The sequence below is a fragment of the Bombina bombina genome, chromosome 12 (genome assembly GCF_027579735.1).
Source record: "Bombina bombina isolate aBomBom1 chromosome 12, aBomBom1.pri, whole genome shotgun sequence".
Classification (NCBI taxonomy): Eukaryota; Metazoa; Chordata; class Amphibia; order Anura; family Bombinatoridae; genus Bombina; species Bombina bombina.
This window is the reverse complement of record NC_069510.1, coordinates 139,150,572-139,172,344: the sequence shown is the minus strand read 5'-3', so window position 1 is coordinate 139,172,344 and position 21,773 is coordinate 139,150,572.

Genomic DNA, 21,773 nt, shown 5'->3' with positions numbered 1-21,773 from the left:
ACCTTGTTAAAATAAAGAGAAATTTACCTGTAAAATAAAAACTAACCTAAGTTACAATTACACCTAACAGTACACTATCATTAAATAAATTATTCCAATTTAAAACTAAATACTTACCTGTAAAATAAACCCTAAAATAGCTACAATGTAATTAATAATTACATTGTAGCTATCTTAGGATTTATATTTATTTTACAGGCAACTTTGTATTTATTTTAACTAGGTACAATAGCTATTAAATAGTTATTAACTATTTAATAACTACCTAGTTAAAATAAATACAAAATTATCTGTAAAATAAATCCTAACCTAAGTTACAATTAAACCTAACACTACACTATAATTAAATTATTTAAAATAAATTAGCTACCAATACATACAATTAAATACAATTAAATAAACTAAACTAAATTACAAAAAGAAACAAACACTAAATTACAGAAAATAAAAAAATATTACAAGAAGTTTAAACTAATTACACCTAATCTAAGCCCCCTAATAAAAAAAAAAAAAAAAATAATAATAAAAGTCCCTACCCTATTCTACATTACCAAGTAACCAGCTCTTTTACCAGCCCTTAAAAGGGCTTTTTGCGGGGCCCGGAATAGTGGCGAGCGTACCTGCTAGTAGTTTGATAACTACCAAAAGTAGTCAGATTGTGCCGAACTTGCGTTCGGAACATCTGGAGTGACATAAGCATCGATCTGTGTCGGAATGAGTCCGGTGGATCGAAGCTTACGTCACTATATTCTACTTTTGCCGGGCAGTAGGGTTTGATAACTAAGGCGAATCAGCCTCGCCACAAATACGCTGCAGAATTCCAGCGTATTTGCGGTTGACGGCTTGATAGCTAGAGGCCATAGTCTGTTGCTGGATAATGGATAATAAGGGTTCTTTTTCTCTTTTTGTAGATTTATATATAATATATATATATATATATATATATATATATATATATATATATATATGTATTACACGTGTACACAAACAAATTCACTCAGACACACACATAAAGACGAAGGCACACAAATAAACACACATACAGCTAGACCTGCACTAGTAGTAAGGGAGTCAATCAATGCTCTTTAAAAAGAACATAGAACCATTATCACACAAATATGTGTAAGTCAAGCTTGTTTAGCCCTCACACATATTTTAATAGGGACAAGTATTTGGGCAAAATGTGATTCAGCCACAAGAGGAGCTTTAGCAATTAGCCAGTGGGCTCATGTCCCATCAGGTTGCACCTGACATACCTCATGAATTCATCAGCAATGCTGAAAGATTCACAATTGTACAACGATAACACAATCGTTCAGATCTAGCATTAGATACAGTCTTTATCTACTCAGCAGTGATTCTAAGCTATAATTTGCCAACCTTTAAAAGGACATTAAACACCTATTGCTTTTGTTTAAATTGTGCTTGTCGCTCACTCCCAAAGAGCACATTCTGTAACCTGCAAATAATACAAATCAATAGCTGGTTTTGGCAATCTGCAGCATTTTGAAAGCCCAGATTACAGAATTTGCTTTTTGCCTGTGTTTATTTGCCCCTTTAATGCTCACTCATACAACATTCTATTAAAGGGACATTATGCACTCATTTTTTCTTTGCATAAATGCTTTGTAGATTATCTATTTATATAGCCCATAAAGTTTTTTTTTCCAAAAAAATGTATAGTTTTGCTTATTTTTAAATAACATTGCTCTGATTTTCAGACTCCTAACCAAGCCCCAAAGTTTTATGAGAATACCGTCAGCTACCTTCTCCAGCTTGCTCCTGTTTGTGTAAAGGTTCTTTTCATATGCAAAAGAAGGGGGAGGGTCTTATTTCCCACTTGCAGTGGGCTTTCCAGCTACCTTTTCAACAGAGCTAAACTGGGAGCTTCTAAGCAAGTTTTTAAACAGTTTTATGCTGGATTTTTATATCAGTATCTGTGCATCTTATTCTTTATAGTAGTGTCTATTACATGCAGTTATATGAAAATGAGTGTATACTGTCCCTTTAAACTACATGCTATGACCCACACAAATGCATAGTTTTTTCCAGTTCAAAAGTATGGCAAGACTTTTTTCTGCAATACCCTTTAAACCAAATAGAATGTTTTCCAAGGAGTTTAAATTCAATTTACAGAATATCTCTTGTATAATGTCATTCTTGTGGTATCTTCAGATATATTTTATAGTTTAGATATTACATAGAACCCCAACTCCATCGTGCCCTTCATACAAGGAGAGCTGGTGTATGGCGCCATCTATTGGAGCAACTGTGAAATGCAGAAATGTACCTGTTCATTTTTTACCCTGAGTTGTAGAGTATTTGTTATATTACAAATAAGCGGTTGTCAATCACAATAATTTAGAAAAGCATATCAAATAATTTATCTATTAAAATCCCCATAGATTTTAATGGTGCTTTTCTGTTGAAAATAATTATAGAAGTTTTTTTCTAAAGGATTGTGATAGACCCCTAAATTTGTAAAGTACAGTACATTTGCCACAGATTTCTAAGGTGGCCAAATTTATGGACACACCAAATATTTCTTGATCATTATGTCAATATGCCACTCAAATCACCTATATGTGAGATTGAAGGTATCCAACTATTTTTTGGTATCCCCGTATTTTCTACCACAATATTCAGATTGGAACATCATGAGCGGAGATCTAGGCTAGGCTATACTAAAATTTTGTTGTCCATGGCATTCCACTGCTGTTGCTGTCCACCATCATGGTGAGTGGCCATATTGTGATAGGTAGGGTGAAGTTTAGGGTTAGGTATAGGGTTATGATTAGGAGTAGGGTTAAGGTTAGGAATAGGGTTAGGACTAGGATCAGGGTTGAGGTTAGGATCAGGTTTGTGGCTACAATTAGGGTTAAGGCTGCATTTACGGCTACAGGTAGGACTGGGACTTGGTTAGAGTTAAATTTAGGATCAGGGATTTGATTATAATTGGGATTAAGACTAGACATAGGCCTCTATTTACCAAGCTGTCAACCGCAAATATGCTGGAATTCCGCAGCATATTTGTGGCGAGCCTGATTTGCCTTAGTTATCAAACCCTACAGACCGGCAAAAGTAGAATTTAGTGACGTAACATGCGATCCGCCGGACTCAGTCCGACACAGAACGATACTTACGTCACTACTGATGTTCCAAAGTTTGGCACAATCTGACTTTTGGAAGTTATCAAATTCCTACCAGGTACGCTTGGCACTTTTCCAGCCCAGCGTACCTGGTTTTCAATCCGCCACCCTGGAGGCGACGGATGCCATAGGAATCAATGGGAGTCGGAAAGCAGCGAAAGCTTATGTTTGCTGCTGCCCGATATCTCATTGATTTCTATGGTAAATGTCTACACCTAACACCCTAACATGTACCCCAAGTCTAAACACCCCTAATCTGCCCCCCCTACACCGCCGCAACTAAATAAAGTGTTTAACGCCTAAACCGCCGCTCCTGGAGCCCACGTCACCTACATTATACTTATTAACCCCTAATCTGCCCCCCCGATACCGCCGCAACTCTAATAAATGTATTAACCCCTAAACCGCCGCTCCCGGAGCCCACCGCAACTCTAATAAAGTGTTTAACCCCTAATATGCCGCCCCCTACACCGCCGCCACCTGCATTATATTTATTAACCCCTAATCTGCCCCCCTACACCGCTAATACCTACCTACATTTATTAACCCCTAATCTGCCACCCCAAACGTCGCCGACACTATATTACATTTATTAACCCCTAAACCTAAGTCTAACCCTGACCCTAACACCCACTAACGTAAATATAATTTAAATATATCTAAATAAAATTACTATCATTAAATAAATTATTCCTATTTAAAACTAAATACCTATAAAATAAACCCTAAGATAGCTACAATATAACTAATAGTTACATTGTAGCTAGCTTAGGGTTTATTTTTATTTTACAGGCAAGTTTGTATTTATTTTAACTAGCTACATTGTTATTAAATAGTTATTAACTATTTAATAACTTCCTACTTAAAATAAATACAAATATACCTGTAAAATAAAACCTAACCTAAGTTACAATTACACCTAACACTACACTATCATTAAATAAATTCCCTAAACTAAATACAATTAAATACAATTAAAAACAATTTTCTAAAGTACAAAAAAAACAAACACTAAATTACAGAAAATAATAAAATAATTACAGTTTTTTAAAACTAATTACACCTAATCTAATCCCCCTAATAAAATAAAAAAGTCCCCCAAAATCAGGGCCGTTTTTAATATTGATTGGACCCTGGGCAAAAATTGTCTTGCCCCCCCCCCCCCACCCCATGCAATTTCGCTCTCCACCCCAACATCCCAAAAAACAACTAAATCAATTTTTTTTTTTTTTAGCCCAGCGGTGGATCATCCACTGCTGGGCTAATCATTTAAATAAAAATACAAATTTAAAAAAATTGCAATATGTGAAACTGGACCTAAGCAATACTAATAAGTAAATAAATATATAAATTCCTCCACTGTGGATTCATTTAATATTCTTTTGAATGTGATTCTGGTGTGAGGTTAGCTGGTTAAAGAGATTTAGGGCAGCCAACAGGAGCAAAGCAAGGTAAAGGAGGAAGCATGGAGGTGCAGACAAATATAAGTTTACTGACTGGAACAGCAGAACTACTATGGGAAGCTGTAAAATCTGAGACAGAGAGAAAATAAAAACTATAAAAATAAACCTTACATTAATGTGTGAAGTATCAGCATGACGCTATACATCTGCCACACCAGCACATGTAGCTTCTTTGCTAGGAACAAGTTCCCTCTCACCCTGAACTAGACAATGCTCCTTGGGGAGGGGTGTGTGTGCACTCACTTATTCTTCCCACTGACACCTTTCTACAAAGCACTATTCCCCTAACAAACTTCAGTTAGTTGATCTTAGGGCCACAGCAGAAAGAGCAGGGCTAAGGGGACCAGTAGACATGATGCTGTCTGTCCAAGGCTGCATGGATACAGTGTGAGATGAGTCACACAGCCTCAAGACTGAAGAGAGCAGTGTATGCAGCTGCACAGATGCTCAAATCCTCATGTGCCTGCCGCTCCAGCTTTCTGCTGCATGTGCCTACAGTCAGCCCTACCCAGAAACAATCCCCACAACCAGAGCAGTTACCTGGTAACAGTGGTAACCCCAGTAGGACCTTTTCTGATGCAGTGGGAAATGGCTGGATGCCGAGTTAGGGCTTTGCATTCAGTGCTGCACAGTGCACATCTAAAACAGCACATGGCACTAGCTTGGCATGTCACATGACACCGGCACGGTCTGGCACAGTTTTTAAAAAAAATATAAGCAGAGTACTTTTGACTGTGACAGTATTAGGACTGAATGTGTGTGTTCCCCATGTCACATCAGCAGTCTGGTATGAACCATTAAAAAAAAAAAAAAAAAATTTTTTTTTTTTTAGGATTCTTGGGCCCCTCAACAGAGACTGGGCCCAGGGCAGCTGCCCCTTTTGCCCTGTGTTAAAGACGGTCCTGCCCAAAATAATAAAAAGCTCTACCCTATACTAAATTACGAATAGCCCTTAAAAGGGCATTTTGCGGGGCATTGCCCCAAAGTAATCAGCTCTATTACCTGTAAAAAAAAGTACAATACCCCCCAACATTAAAACCCACCACCCACACAACCAACCCTACTGTAAAACCCACCCAATCCCCCTTAAAAAAACCTAACACTAACCCCTTGAAGATCACCCTACCTTGAGATATCTTCACCCAGCCGGGCCGAAGTCCTCCACGAAGCCAAGCAAAGTGGTCCTCCAGACGGGCAGAAGTCTTCATCGAAGCCCGCCAGAAGAGGTCCTCCAGATGGGCAGAAGTCTTCATCCAGGCGGCATCTTCTATCTTCATCCATCCAGCGCGGAGCGGCTCCATCTTCAAGACATCCGACGCAGAGCATCCTCTTCATCCGGAGTCTTCTTGAACAATGACGGGTCCTTTAAGTGATGTCATCCAAGATGGTGTCCCTTGAATTCCGATTGGCTGATAGAATTCTATCAGCCAATCGGAATTAAGGTAGGGAAAATCCTATTGGCTAATGCAATCAGCCAATAGGATTGAAGTTCAATCCTATTGGCTGATCCAATCAGCCAATAGGATTGAGCTTGCATTCTATTGGCTGTTCCAATCAGCCAATAGAATGCAAGCTCAATCCTATTGGCTGATTGGATCAGCCCATAGGATGGAACTTCAATCCTATTGGCTGATTGCATCAGCCAATAGGATTTTTCCTGCCTTAATTCCGATCGACTGATAGAATTCTATCAGCCAATCGGAATTCAAGGGACGCCATCTTGGATGACGTCACATAAATGACCCGTCATTGTTCAAGAAGACTCTGGATAAGGAGGATGCTCCGTGTCGGATGTCTTGAAGATGGAGCCGCTCCGCGCCGGATGGATGAAGATAAAAGATGCCGCCTGGATGAAGACTTCTGCCTGTCTGGAGGACCTCTTCTGGCCGGCTTCGATGAAGATTTCTGCCCGTCTGGAGGACCACTTCGGCCCGGCTGGGTGAAGACGTCTTAAGGTAGGGTGATCTTCAAGGGGTTAGTCTTAGGTTTTTTTAAGGGGGGATTGGGTGGGTTTTAGAGTAGGGTTGGGTGTGTGGGTGGTGGGTTTTAATGTTGGGGGGGTATTGTACTTTTTTTTGCAGATAATAGAGCTGATTACTTTGGGGCAATGCCCCGCAAAAGGCCCTTTTTTAGGGCTATTCGTAATTTAGTATAGGGTAGGGCTTTTTATTATTTTGGGGGGCTTTTTTATTTTATTAGGGGGATTAGATTAGGTGTAATTAGTTTTAATTTTTTTAATTATTTTATTATTTTCTGTAATTTAGTGTTTGTTTTTGTACTTTAGATAATTGTTTTTAATTGTATTTAACTGAATTTAGTTTAGGGATTTTATATAATGATAGTGTAGTGTTAGGTGTAATTGTAACTTAGGTTAGGTTTTATTTTACAGGTATATTTGTATTTATTTTAACTAGGAAGTTATTAAATAGTTAATAACTATTTAGTAACTATTCTACCTTGTTAAAATAAATACAAACTTGCCTGTAAAATAAAAATAAATCCTAAAATAGCTACAATGTAACTATTAGTTATATTGTAGCTATCTTAGGGTTTATTTTATAGGTAAGTATTTAGTTTTAAATAGGAATAATTTATTTAGATTTAGTTAAATTATATTTAAGTTAGGGGGTGTTAGGGTTAGTGTTAGACTTAGGTTTAGGGGTTAATACATTTAATATAGTGGCGGCGGTGTAGGGGGGCAGATTAGGGGTTAATAAATATAATGTAGGTGGTGGCGGTTTAGGGGGGCAGATTATGGGTTAATAAGTATAATGTAGGTGGTGGTGGGCTCCGGGAGCGGCAGGATAGGGGTTAATAACTTTATGTTATTTAGTTGCGACGGGCTCCGGGAGCGGCAGGATAGGGGTTAATAACTTTATGTAGGTGGCGGCGGTATAGGGGGCAGAAGATTAGGGGTTAATATGTATATTGTAGGTGACGGTGGGCTCCGTGAGCGGCAGTTTAGGGGTTAATACATTTATTAGAGTTGTGGTGGGCTCCGGGAGCGGCAGTTTAGGGGTTAATAACTTTATTTAGGTGCGGCGGGGTCCGGGAGCGGCGGTATAGGGGTTTAACAGTATAGTATAGTGTGGGTGTTTAGTGACAGGGTACCAAGAAAGCTGTGAACAAAACGAAGAGCAGCGAGATTGATGACTGTTAGTTAACAACAGTCCGCTGCTCATTGCACCGTACTTGGTGCACAGCTTTTTGACAGCTTTTTTGATAATTTTGGAGAACGTATTCAGGTCCGCAGCAGCAATGTTAGGGGAATTTAGGCGAGCGTATTGGTGCCGTCGAATGCAAGAAAGTCGACGGCTTGATAAGTAGGGGCCATAGGATTGAGGTGAAGATCAGGAATAAAGCAAGGATTAGGAATAAAGCAAGGATAAGGATTATGGCAAGGATTAGGAATATGGCAAGGATTAGGAATATGGCAAAGATTAGGTATATGGCAAAAATAAGGAATAAGGCAAGGATTAGGAATTTGGCTATGATTAGGAACATGACAAGGATTAGCAATATGGCAAGGATTAGAAATATGGCAAGGATTAGGAATAAGGCAATGGTTAGGAGTATGGTTAGGATTAGTAATATGGCTAGGATTAGGAATATGGCAAGGATTAGGAATAAACCAAGGATTAAGAGTATGGCAAGGATTAGGAATCAGGCAAGGATTAGGAATCAGGCAAGGATTAGGATTATGGCAAGGATTAGGAATAAGGCAAGGATTAGGAGTATGGCAAGGATTAGGAATAAGGCAAGGATTAGGAATATGGCTAGGATTAAGATGAAGCGCTACAAAATTTGGCGGCGCTATACAAATAAATTATAATAGTAATAATATGGCAAGGATTAGAAATATGGGGAGATTTAGGATAAGGCTAAAATTAGGAATAAGGCTAGGATTATGGCTAGGATTAGGGATATTGCAAGGATTAGGAATAAGGCAAGGGTGATTAAGGTTCAGACTAGGAATAGAGTGAGAGCTAGAATTAGTTAAAGACAGGGTTAAATTGAGGACTAGGTTTAGGAATAAGGCTTTGGGATAAGGCTAGGTATAGGGATAAAATGAAAAGTTGGGGCTTGGTAGCAATAGATCTTGACCATAACATTTTGGGGTGTAAATTACTGACCAGAGAGATAAAAATCAAGGATTGTGGAATGTGATCTAATTTCTACTGCCTAAAATTATTTATTTAATCTCACTCTCTCATTTACCTCTCTCTTTGCTATACATAAAGCACTGGACATGAGTCAACGTCACTGTGATACAAACTAAAATCAGCAAGCACTATAGAGGTTTGACTGCCACACTAATAAATGTGCATGCATCGCTCAGCCATAAAACCTCCACTGGGGCTAAGGTTAGGACTAGGAAGAGCCACAGTGTGCACGCACATACAGTCACACACATACACATGCACGCACATACAGTCACACACATACACCTGCACGCACATACAGTCACACACATACACATGCACACACATACAGTCACACACATACAGTTACACACATATAGTCACACACATACAGTCACACACATACAGTCACACACATACAGTTACACACATACAGTCACACACATACAGTCACACACATACAGTCACACACATACAGTTACACACATACAGTCACACACATACAGTCACACACATACAGTCACACACATACAGTTACACACATACAGTCACACACATACAGTCACACACATACAGTTACACACATACAGTCACACACATGCACATACAGTCACACACATACAGTTACACACATACAGTCACACACATACACATGCACGCATATACAGTCACACACATACAGTTACACACATACAGTCACACACATACAGTCACACACATACAGTTACACACATACAGTCACACACATACACATACAGTCACACACATACAGTTACACACATACAGTCACACACATACACATGCACGCACATACAGTCACACACATACACATGCACGCACACACAGTCACACACATACACATGCACGCACATACAGTCACACACATACACATGCACGCACACACAGTCACACACATACACATGCACGCACATACAGTCACACACATACACATGCACGCACATACAGTCACACACATGCACGCACATACAGTCACACACATACACATGCACGCACATACAGTCACACACATGCACGCACATACAGTCACACACATACACATGCACGCACATACAGTCACACACATACACATGAACGCACATACAGTGACACACATGCATATGCACGCACATACAGTCACACACATGCACGCACATACAGTCACACACATACACATGCACGCACATACAGTCAAACACATACACATGTACGCACATACAGTCACACACATGCATATGCATGCACATTCAGTCACACACATACATATGCAAGCACATACAATCCCACACATACACATGCACACACATACAGTCACACACATACACATGCACGCACAAACAGTCACACACATACACGCACATACAGTCACACACATACACATGCACGCACATACAGTCACACACATGCACGCACATACAGTCACACACATACACATGCACGCACATACAGTCACACACATACACATGAACGCACATACAGTGGACACACATGCTATGCTCGCACATACAGTCACACACATGCACGCACATACAGTCACACACATACACATGCACGCACATACAGTCAAACACATACACATGTACGCACATACAGTCACACACATGCATATGCATGCACATTCAGTCACACACATACATATGCAAGCACATACAATCCCACACATACACATGCACACACATACAGTCACACACATACACATGCACGCACAAACAGTCACACACATACACATGCACGCACAAACAGTCACACACATACACATGCACGCACATACAGTCACACACATGCTCATGCACGCACATACAGTCACACACATGCACGCACATACAGTCACACACATACACATGCACGCACATACAGTCACACACATGCATATGCACGCACATACAGTCACACACATACATATGCAAGCACATACAATCCCACACATACACATGCACGCACATACAGTCACACACATACATATGCAAGCACATACAATCCCACACATACACATGCACACACATACAGTCACACACATACACATGCATGCACATACAGTCACACACATACACATGCACGCACATACAGTCAAACACATGCATATGCACGCACATACAGTCACACACATACACATGCACGCACATACAGTCACACACATGCATATGCACGCACATACAGTCACACACATACATATGCAAGCACATACAATCCCACACATACACATGCACGCACATAAAGTCACACACATGCTCATGCACGCACATACAGTCACACACATACATATGCAAGCACATACAATCCCACACATACACATGCACACACATACAGTCACACACATACACATGCACACACATACAGTCACACACATACACATGCACGCACATACAGTCACACACATACACATGCACGCACATACAGTCACACACATACACATGCACACACATACAGTCAAACACATGCATATGCACGCACATACAGTCACACACATTCATATGCAAGCACATACAATCCCACACATACACATGCACGCACATACAGTCACACACATACACATGCACACCAATACAGTCACACACATACACATGCACGCACATACAGTCACACACATGCATTTGAACGCACATACAGTCACACACATACATATGCAAGCACATACAATCCCACACATACACATGCACGCACATACAGTCACACACATACACATGCACGCACATACAGTCACACACATACACATGCACGCACATACAGTCACACACATACACATGCACCCACACACAGTCACACACATGCACGCACATACAGTCACACACATGCACGCACATACAGTCACACACATACATATGCAAGCACATACAATCCAGCAACATACACATGCACGCACATACAGTCACACACATACACATGCACGCACATACAGTCACACACATACATATGCACGCACATACAGTCACACACATGCACGCACATACAGTCACACACATACACATGCACGCACATACAGTCACACACATACATATGCAAGCACATACAATCCCACACATACACATGCACGCACATACAGTCACACACATACACATGCATGCACATACAGTCACACACATACACATGCACGCACATACAGTCACACACATACACATGCACGCACATACAGTCACACACATACACATGCATGCACATACAGTCACACACATACACATGCACGCACATACAGTCACACACATACATATGCAAGCACATACAATCCCACACATACACATGCACGCACACACAGTCACACACATACATATGCACACACATACACATGCACGCACACACAGTCACACACATACATATGCACACACATACACATGCACGCACATGCACACACGCATAGGCACAAACACACGCACATACACAAACACACACACAGATGAATGCACATAGATATCCACATACACACAAATACACATATGTACCCACGTACAAACACACATGCATGAACAGTCATACACATGCACACAATAAACATGCACATGCATGCACATAGATACCCACATACACACAAAAACACACACATGCATGCACGAACAGACACACACACAATTACAGACACAAACACATGCATGTATGTACTCATATACAAGCGCACATACACACATATTCACATGTACAGACACACATACAGATGCATGCACATACAGATACCCACATACACACAAATACACAAACATATGCATGCACGTACAGACACACACACAATTACAGACACTGTTACACAAGCACATATACACACATATTCATGTATACACATACATGCACATTATTATTATCTGTTATTTGTAGAGTGCCAACAGATTCCGCAGTGCTATACATACACATATACACACACACACACACACAAATACACATGTTTTACAGACATACACTTGCACTAATGTACAGATTTATGCACACATGCATGCATGTGCACATATATGGGCATACATATATACATTTACATGTACTTATTACTCATATACTCATGAACCATCTCACACAGAAGCATAGACAAGAGCTTAAACACTCTACATCTATATAGTAACCAGATATACAGAGAACCATGAGCGATTGAAGCATTTCTGGTTCCACTACTGCTACGGCCCTTGGCAGTTGCCTATCTTACCTTACACTTAACTTGTTAAATAACCTTCAGGGCCAAATTCAAATAGCAAACTGAGATTGAACAGGAGCAGAAAGCGCATTGCACTTACTCACATTTGCAAGCAGCAACCTACAGGCTGTTCCAACCCCCCCTCAGCTTGTCTGTTCCCAAACTATGTCATGCTGCTTGTCATTGTCACACACCTCCTTCTCAGTATCCACAGACTGTGAGAACAGTTACATAAAGAAAAGGGCACTTCAGTACTCTTCTTCCCAGTATTTATTAATATAAACTGTTCTCACAAGATTGTTGGCGCTAGAACAGGCAGACTAACCGCTATCATGGGTGGGGTGCACAGGTACATTGATAAACGGAGTACATAGTGAGCAAAAGGCATTTATTTTAAAAATAAATGTAAAGAAAAGAGCATTATAATTATTCTTTTTTCTTGTTTCTTCTGTACATTTATAACATATATGAGTTGTATTCTTCAATATGAAATACAAACCAGTACTTATAAACTAAATATCATCAAGAGGTGAAACCAATGTGGCGTGCATTCAATTCCCATTGGGTTGGATACTACAGACCCAGAATATGTTGACAGTTAAAGAACTTCAGGCAAAAATGCACAATATGTTCTGTGTGGTTCCTTTAGTAATTAGAGATACAGGAATTCATAGTCCATAGGTTACAAAAGTGTTCTGTAGTGGTGCAGCACATTGTAATGCCGTGGGTCAAACATGACCTTCAGCATCAATTTAATATCCCTAAATGGTCCGCATTCTAATCTGGCTGGTACAGGATGATGTAATGTAATAAGCTGCTTTCAAGTTTCCATTCAATGCAATCAGATACTTAAAAAGGCATTAAACATAAAAGCCTCCATTTAATAAACGCTGGGTGGACAAGGGCAGACATCTCCGAACTAGCGTGCAGGAATACGCTGCTTGTATTTATCATTGTGCAACGCCACCCCCTGCTCGCAGGGGATTGAAAACCGCCAATTCAGAGCTGGCTTATAGGCTAGGAAACAGCATAACGACCACTGCTTCTTTACTATCGGCTGCAGCCAAAGGCGCTCCCAAGCTGCATACGCAATTTTTTTACATGGAACCCAAAATGTTTTATTATGTGTAGTAAAAAAAAAACTTTGCTATATACTTTCATTATTTATTTTGACCACTTTTCCTGCCATTTAAATTGTAGATTTTCTAAATTTCATTGAGTTTCTATAAATTAATAAGCGCCACCCTTCTCTTTCTCTCTTCTGCTGAGGACAAATAGCGACAGATATAGGCTGTGCAAACAAGGCCAAGTGAAAAGTTTATTAGACAGTTACTTTAAGAATTTTATGTTCCATACAGACTTGTTTGCACACTCTCATATATTGCTTGTTTTATACCTGTTCCTAATTGTCCTAAGCAGAAAAGATAGATAACATTGTATCGCTCTTTACTTTATAGAAATGAAAGTACTTTATTGAAACTAAAACTTTACATTTATATCTTCAATATTTAAAAAAAGTAATATTTTAAAAATACATCTACATATTATTCTTAGGCTAGTGTTTGGTTTGAATACATCATTATATCTAGCATTTCTTTACCATTTAATGTCCCTTTAACAATGCTTCCCTACACAACTCTAATTCAAATCCACAGAAAAGACTTTGGGGAAGATTTATTATGCTGCGGATGCAGCCTCAGAGCAGGCGGACAAGTTATATATATATATATATATATATATATATATATATATACACACGATTATTTATCGGTATAGATATATACATATATATATATATATACATACACATATATATATATATATATACACACATATATATATATATATATATATATATATATATATATATATTTATAAAAACATAGAACATATTCTGGAATGTGAAATATTTACTGTAAATACACAGTGTAACACTTTATTAAATATTAATATTGCATAAATATGTTTTTATCTACATGACTGAAAAACGCTCCAATGCACTTTTTTTTCTTTTCTTTTTTTGCCTGAGACATCAAATATTTTAACTTTTTTGTGCAGTTTTTTTTTTAATAATTTTTATTAGATAGTGTTATTATGAGTGTAACTTATTGTGTAATTTATTATTGATGTGTTTTGTGACACTTTTTTGTTTTCGCAAAACAGCTAACCAGAGCTCTGAGGACACGCTAACCTGACGAGCGTTAACTTAAATTGTGCTCAAGCAATTGCGTTTACTTTCAACTTGTAATACGAGCGCAATTTATCTTGCTCGCAAACGAACGCAAAAACCCAATATCACTTGAACGTAAACGATTGCACTCATAATCTAGCCATTTAATGGAAAATCCCCTCTTTTTAGAAAATACTTTATCTGAATATGCATCAGATGCATATTGGGCATCTGAAGCAATCCTAATACAATTTACACATTTGCTCAGTTCACCGCTGAGCATTTTCACTTCATATTTTAAAGTTAAGATTCTACAGAAATGTTTCCATTTAATTCTTTACAAGAAATGACTTTTAATGTTTTATTTTTGCACTTTACTGGTTAAAGCGATGCTCAAGACAGTAACTACCAAATATAATTTTGTAAATAACGTTGGCAACACATTATAATCATTTTATTTTTATTATTAAATGTATATAGAATAATTATTTTAGAGACTCTAAGCTCACTCAAATGAATACTAAGGGGCCGATTTATCAAACATTCAATCTGCCCCAATGCAGCTGTTTCTGCGCGAGCCTTCTTAAGACCGCTGCTCCTTACTCATACGACTCCTCTGAGGCGGCGGACAGCAATCCGCCTGATTGTGTACGATCGGGTTAATTGACACCCCCTGCTAGCGGCCGATTGGTCGTGAATCTGCAGGGGGCGGCATTGCACAACCAGAACTGCTTGTGCAATGTTAAATGCCAACAGCGTATGCTGTCAGCATTCAGCGATGTCTGGCGGACATGATCCGCTACAGCGGATCATGTCTGCCAGACATTGATAAATCGGCCCCATGGGGGTCCATTTATTAATGTGCGGACGTACATGATCCGATATAGCGGATCATGTCTGCCGCACATCGATAAATGCTGACAGCATACGCTGTCGGCATTTATCATTGCACCAGCAGTTCTCCAATTGGCCGCTAGCAGGGGGTGTCAATCAACCCGATCATATTCGATCGGGTGGATTGCCGTCCGACACCTCAGAGGTGGCGGATGAGTTAAGGAGCAGCGGTCTTAGGACCGCTGCTTCTTAACTTCCGCTTTAGTCGGAACTGAAGCGGAGTGGGTCAGAGGCAGCATCCGCTGCTTCATAAATCGACCCCTTAAAGTGAAGTGGGTGGTACAGAGATTCGGGGCGTGCTTTATCGTAATTAATTTTAGATGTGTGACACTTTATTTGTTTTGTTTTTTTGCATGAATGCACTGCAGAGATTTTAAAGCATGCTTCATACACAATATTGTTCACCATTGCTTGAATAAAAAAGGTTTTAATGTATTATATAACAATTTTAGAAGAAATGAGTTAGACATGGCGTGTCATACACATGCTATTGAGCATTGATCAGTTTATCAATATGTATTTATCTATTTATCAATAGAGTTGGACAGAATATCATTTTGTAGTGATGTGTCACTTTAACATTAGATAATTGAGGGTTGCTTCTCTGTTTCTTGCAGAAGAAATAAAGATTGAAGAAACCTTGTTTTTGACCTTATAATGCCATTATTGTTGGTGTCAGATGTAAAGAATGTTTACATCTGTCAAGGCACTAAAGGCATTTATGAATAGTGTAGTAGAGGAGGGACTGGTTTACTACTGGAATTTTGCTGGCACAAAAATATTGTAGCTGTGTCAATGTCACATCTGCCTGGTGAACAGTGTTGCCAGTAATGTGACCATTACATTGTCTCCTGAGGTGCAAACCCCTGTTAACTATTTAGGCGTTGGATAAACCTGTAACACATCATTTAATTTTAATTAATCCTACTCTTGCTACAAATAGAACCTTTGTCCTAGCCTTAATATAACCCTAATGACATGTCACCACTCATTTGTCTCAAGATGAGCTATTGGTGTAATCGTAATGCCAAGCGAGGCGTGACATCTTCACAATCAAATTCTTGGTTCTCTACATTGTTGCAGTGACAGTTTTACAGTTCACACTCTGACGACAACAATAGCATCAGATTAAAATTTTCACCACTTTTGCCGAGTATGAAGATGGTGGGCATTTGAGTTTAGAGTTTAGTTTGGCAACTAAGCCAGTTTCTCTAGAAAAGATAATGAACTGACAATTACAATAAACTGTAAAGAAAGTGTCACATGAGTAAATTAAATATAAAAGATGAAATTTGGTGCATGTATTTCCATGATCATTTTGCTGTTTGCTTAGTCCTTTAACATTTATTTATTTTGTACTTGTGCATCTGGCTTCTATCCTGGAGTATATCACAGCAGACAACACTGAATTCCTGGCATCTACTCATAAGACATAAACAGCAGATGTCACTCCTGCCTGGTATGATAGGAAGAGAAAAATATCCACTGGAACTAAATGACAGTTCTACAAGGATTTTTGAAATCTATTATTAGGTACTAAGAGTAAGCCACTGATTCTGACTGTCCCCTTTTTCTTAGTTTTATGTTAGACTAAAGCCCCAATTCTAAAACGATCCCTAGGCTGGTGAGATTCTATAAGAAGGCCAGCCCTTCTATTTCCCTGGTGGAGTGATATAAAGCCAGGGGGTCTCGCTAAGGGGCGTATACTGCATTTTCATATGGGGAGGAGATGTATACATTACAAATGTGCACAATAAAATTCACAATTTAAAAATCATACAAAATGAATAATTTAATCATTCACACAAAAATATGCAGTGGAAAAATTGTATTGTTAAGGTGCATCAAAATCTGTAATGAAATTGTTCACCAAAAATTGTATTTTATAAAAACATAAAATTTGAAGGTAAATTACACAAGAATAAATCATATTAACTATGCACAGCATAAGTCGTAATTTAAGTACACTGGATGTGCAAAAAAAAACAAATAAGAAAATCATACTTAAAAGTACAAAATACAAAGCGTAATTGTTTTTTTTCCGTAAAATGGGCTAAACATGGGTGTTCCATCGGCGTATTTGAATACCAGTATAATCCTATAAACATTTTCGCACTACACTTCTCACTATTTTTCTTGCCAGTTTAATCCCTTAATGACCAAGGACGTGTCAGGCATGTCCTACAAAAAAATACAGTTAGTGACCAAGGAAATGCCTGACACGTCCTCTGGGGTTTCAAGCACTGGAAGCGACTATGATCGCTTCCAGATGCTTTCAGAGTATTGCAGTGATGCTTCGATATTGAGGCATCCTTAGGGTGACCATATTGCCGCTTTAAAAAGGGACATATATGAAAAATACATATGTCAGGGTTCTTATGAAAAACATTTCTTTATACAGCCCTGAAATCAGCCTTGACATATGTATCTTTCATATGTGTCCCTTTTTAAAGCAGCAATATGGTAACCCTCAGCATCCTGCAATACCCTTTTGTTAGCCACCGATGCAGAGAGGGCCACTCTGTGGCCCTCTCAGCATCGGCTGGCGATGGTGCCGATCGTTGGTGGGTGAGCCATTGTAGGGAGGCGGATGGGCGTCCCATCGCTGGAGGCCTTTCCAGATCCTGTCCTTCAAGTGCACACAAGTTACCGGGAGCGTGCAAGGGGGCGGTTGCGTGTGCACCTGTGATTTTAAGTGCATTAAATGTATTGGAAGGAGGGAGAGGGAGGGGGTATTAAACGCTGGGAAAGGGATCTGGGCGGGGTGTAGGGTATTGAGGGGGGGGGCTGCTACGCTACAGAAAAATGCTTTTTTTATATAAACAAATTTCAAAAATTTTAGCAAACTGGGTACTGGCAGACAGCTGCCAGTACCCAAGACGGTGGCAAATAGGTAGAGGGGGAAGGGTTAGAGAGCTGTTTGGGGGGGATCAGGGAGGTAGGGGGCTAAGGGGGATCTAACACTGCATTATATATATATATATATATATATATATATATATATATATATATATATATATATATATATACTTTTATTTTAGTACTGGTAGACTTTCTGCCAGTACTTAAGAGGGCAGTAGCAATTGTGAGGTGGGGGAGGGAAGAGAGCTGTTTGAGGGGGGTCAGGAAGGGATCAGGGGGTGGGATGTTACCAAAAAGCAATGCCAAAGCCATATATGTCTGCTATTTCTGAACAAAGGGGATCCCAGAGAAACATTTACAACCATTTGTGCCATAATTGCACAAGCTGTTTGTTAATAATTTCAGTGAGAAACCTAAAGTTAGTGAAAAAGTTTGAGAAAAAGTTAATGATTTTTTTTATTTGATCGCATTTGGCGGTGAAATGGTGGCATGAAATATACCAAAATGGACCTAGATCAATACTTTGAGTTGTCTTCTAAAAAAATATATATTCATGTGAAGGGATATTCAGGGATTCCTGACAGATATCAGTGTTCCAATGTAACTATCACTAATTTTGAAGAAAAAAAATGGTTTGGAAATAGCAAAGTGCTACTTGTACTTATTGCCCTATAACTTGCAAAAAAAGCAAAGAACATGTAAACATTGGGTATTTTTAAACTCAGGACAAAATTTAGAAACTATTTAGCATGAGTGTTTTTGGTGGTTGTAGATGTGTAACAGATTTTGGGGGTCAAAGTTAGAAAAAGTGTATTTTCTTCCATTCTTCATCATATTTTATATATTTTTTATAGTAAATTATAGGATTGATGAAAATAATGGTATCTTTAGAAAGTCCATTTAATGACGATAAAAACTGTATATAATATGTGTGGATACAGTAAATGAGTAAGAGGAAAATTACAGCTAAACACAAACACCGCAGAAATGTAAAAAGGACTAAAGGACTAAAAGAAAGAAGCGTGTCTTTCAGATTCGCTATCTCATCAAACGGTAAAACCGTGGAATAGCAGAACCAAATTAAATCTTTCTCTAAAGCAGAAGGAAAGATTTTAGATTCAGAAGTCATATCTGACAAAATGATACAAGGCCTGAACAGAAAAAAACCCTAAAGCCCTGCAAGTAATCAGCTAAAATCACAGATAAAAGAACTATAAGCTCCAAGGCCTTAATTCTTTCAAGAAAATATTGAGGTAACCATCCCCTCGAATCGAGACAGAGACGCTCCAATAGGAAGTCTCCAGAAAAACTGCGACAACCAAAGTCGTCAGTACATAAGATATCCCCCGGGATGAAACATCTTCATAAAAGAGTTTCCTCTTATAACCAAGAGCTCTAAGAATAAACTATCTTTAAAGGGAATAGTAAAAACAATAGGCAAGTACACAAAAAAGTAATAGCCAAGTAGGGATGGGCAACATAACCCCCCATAGAGCCCAGAACCAGGATCTTAAAAAGCAAATAGACGAAAAAGAATAGGATTTCCATCCTTCCCCACTCGCCTTAATCCAATTCACCCTCTGATTTAGGGCTCTGAGATTTGACTGGCGGATCAGTACTAGCAATCTCTAATATTGTCAAAACCTCTCTTCGAAGGAAGTACAAGCGTGCTACCTTAAATCCAAAGGTGAGATCCTCCTCTGCTGGAGGAATTGAAGCAGCAGGCTCCGACCCAGAAGGTCCATACTCTGAAGCCTCAGAGAGAACCGCATCCTCAGATGACTGATCGGATACAATTGACAATTTACATGATGCACCTTGAGCAGGAGTGCATGGGTTAACCCTTTGTTTGCACGTAGCTGTACGGGGCAAAATGGCTAAGGCAGGAGACCGCCATACGGAACTGTGCAGTAACGTCTGGTGGAAAAAGGCCCCCTCCAGGTGGAGGATTAGTGGGGCAAGGGGAAGCTGCACGTTTGGGATCAGATGAGTGTAGGGGACACACCTCACGGGACGAAGAGTCCTCAGAGGCGGAAGGCTCAAAGGCATCTAACATCTCAACATTGGTTGATGAAAACACCCTGTTGCGGCATATGGAAAATAATTGAGAGGGCTGTATTACCCGGGCCTCCTCACAAAATACACAGGTATGAATTCAGATGTAGAGGACGCATCCTCTAAAAAATCAGAATCCTCCATAACTAGGTAACTTTATATAAATCAAATAAAAAACAACCGTCACCCAATGGCTGGGGCACTCACCACCTCCTATGACCCCGACAGTGTAGAGAAACTCGCTCCTCTCCGTAGTAACTCAGTCAGGAATAGGAAATGAAAACCGTGACCACTCCCGGTCACACGGTGTGCAATGCAGGACCGCCCCTGCTAAAGGAAAAGCGCGCCAAGTCTAATAAAACTGCGCAGCTCTCAAAATAAAGGAGCAACCTGTACTTTCCATATCAGCCGATCTTACTGGAATCTATGCCATGGAACAGAAACACGGTCCCTCAAGTGTGACAGACTGTAGCATCGCTTCTGACATGAACTTGAGTGAAGAAAAGCAGGCAACAAAACTCGTCAATGCTGATTGCTTAGGAGCTGTTAATATGAGTCTGGATGGTTTCGCAGAAAGGCTCTCCCTGCATCTCCAGACCCTAACTTTCATCAATGCCTTAACTGAGAGGCTGACAAGACTACTTAAAACTCCAGTCCCACATCAAAGGGCAGATACCCTTCCTAAGGAACTACTCCGAAATCTTCTAACACTTCTCTGCCAACCTCCTGTGACTGAAAGGCAAAGAATTACTGGGGGATGAGGAAAGTTGGGGAGGTATTTAAGCCTTTGGCTGGGGTGTCTTTGCCTCCTCCTGGTGGCCAGGTTCAGTATTTCCCACAAGTAAGGAATGCAGCTGTGGACTCTCCCTGTATTAAGAAGGAAACACTAATAACTCTGAAAGGAAAACCTATGCATATGAAAATGACAGCAAA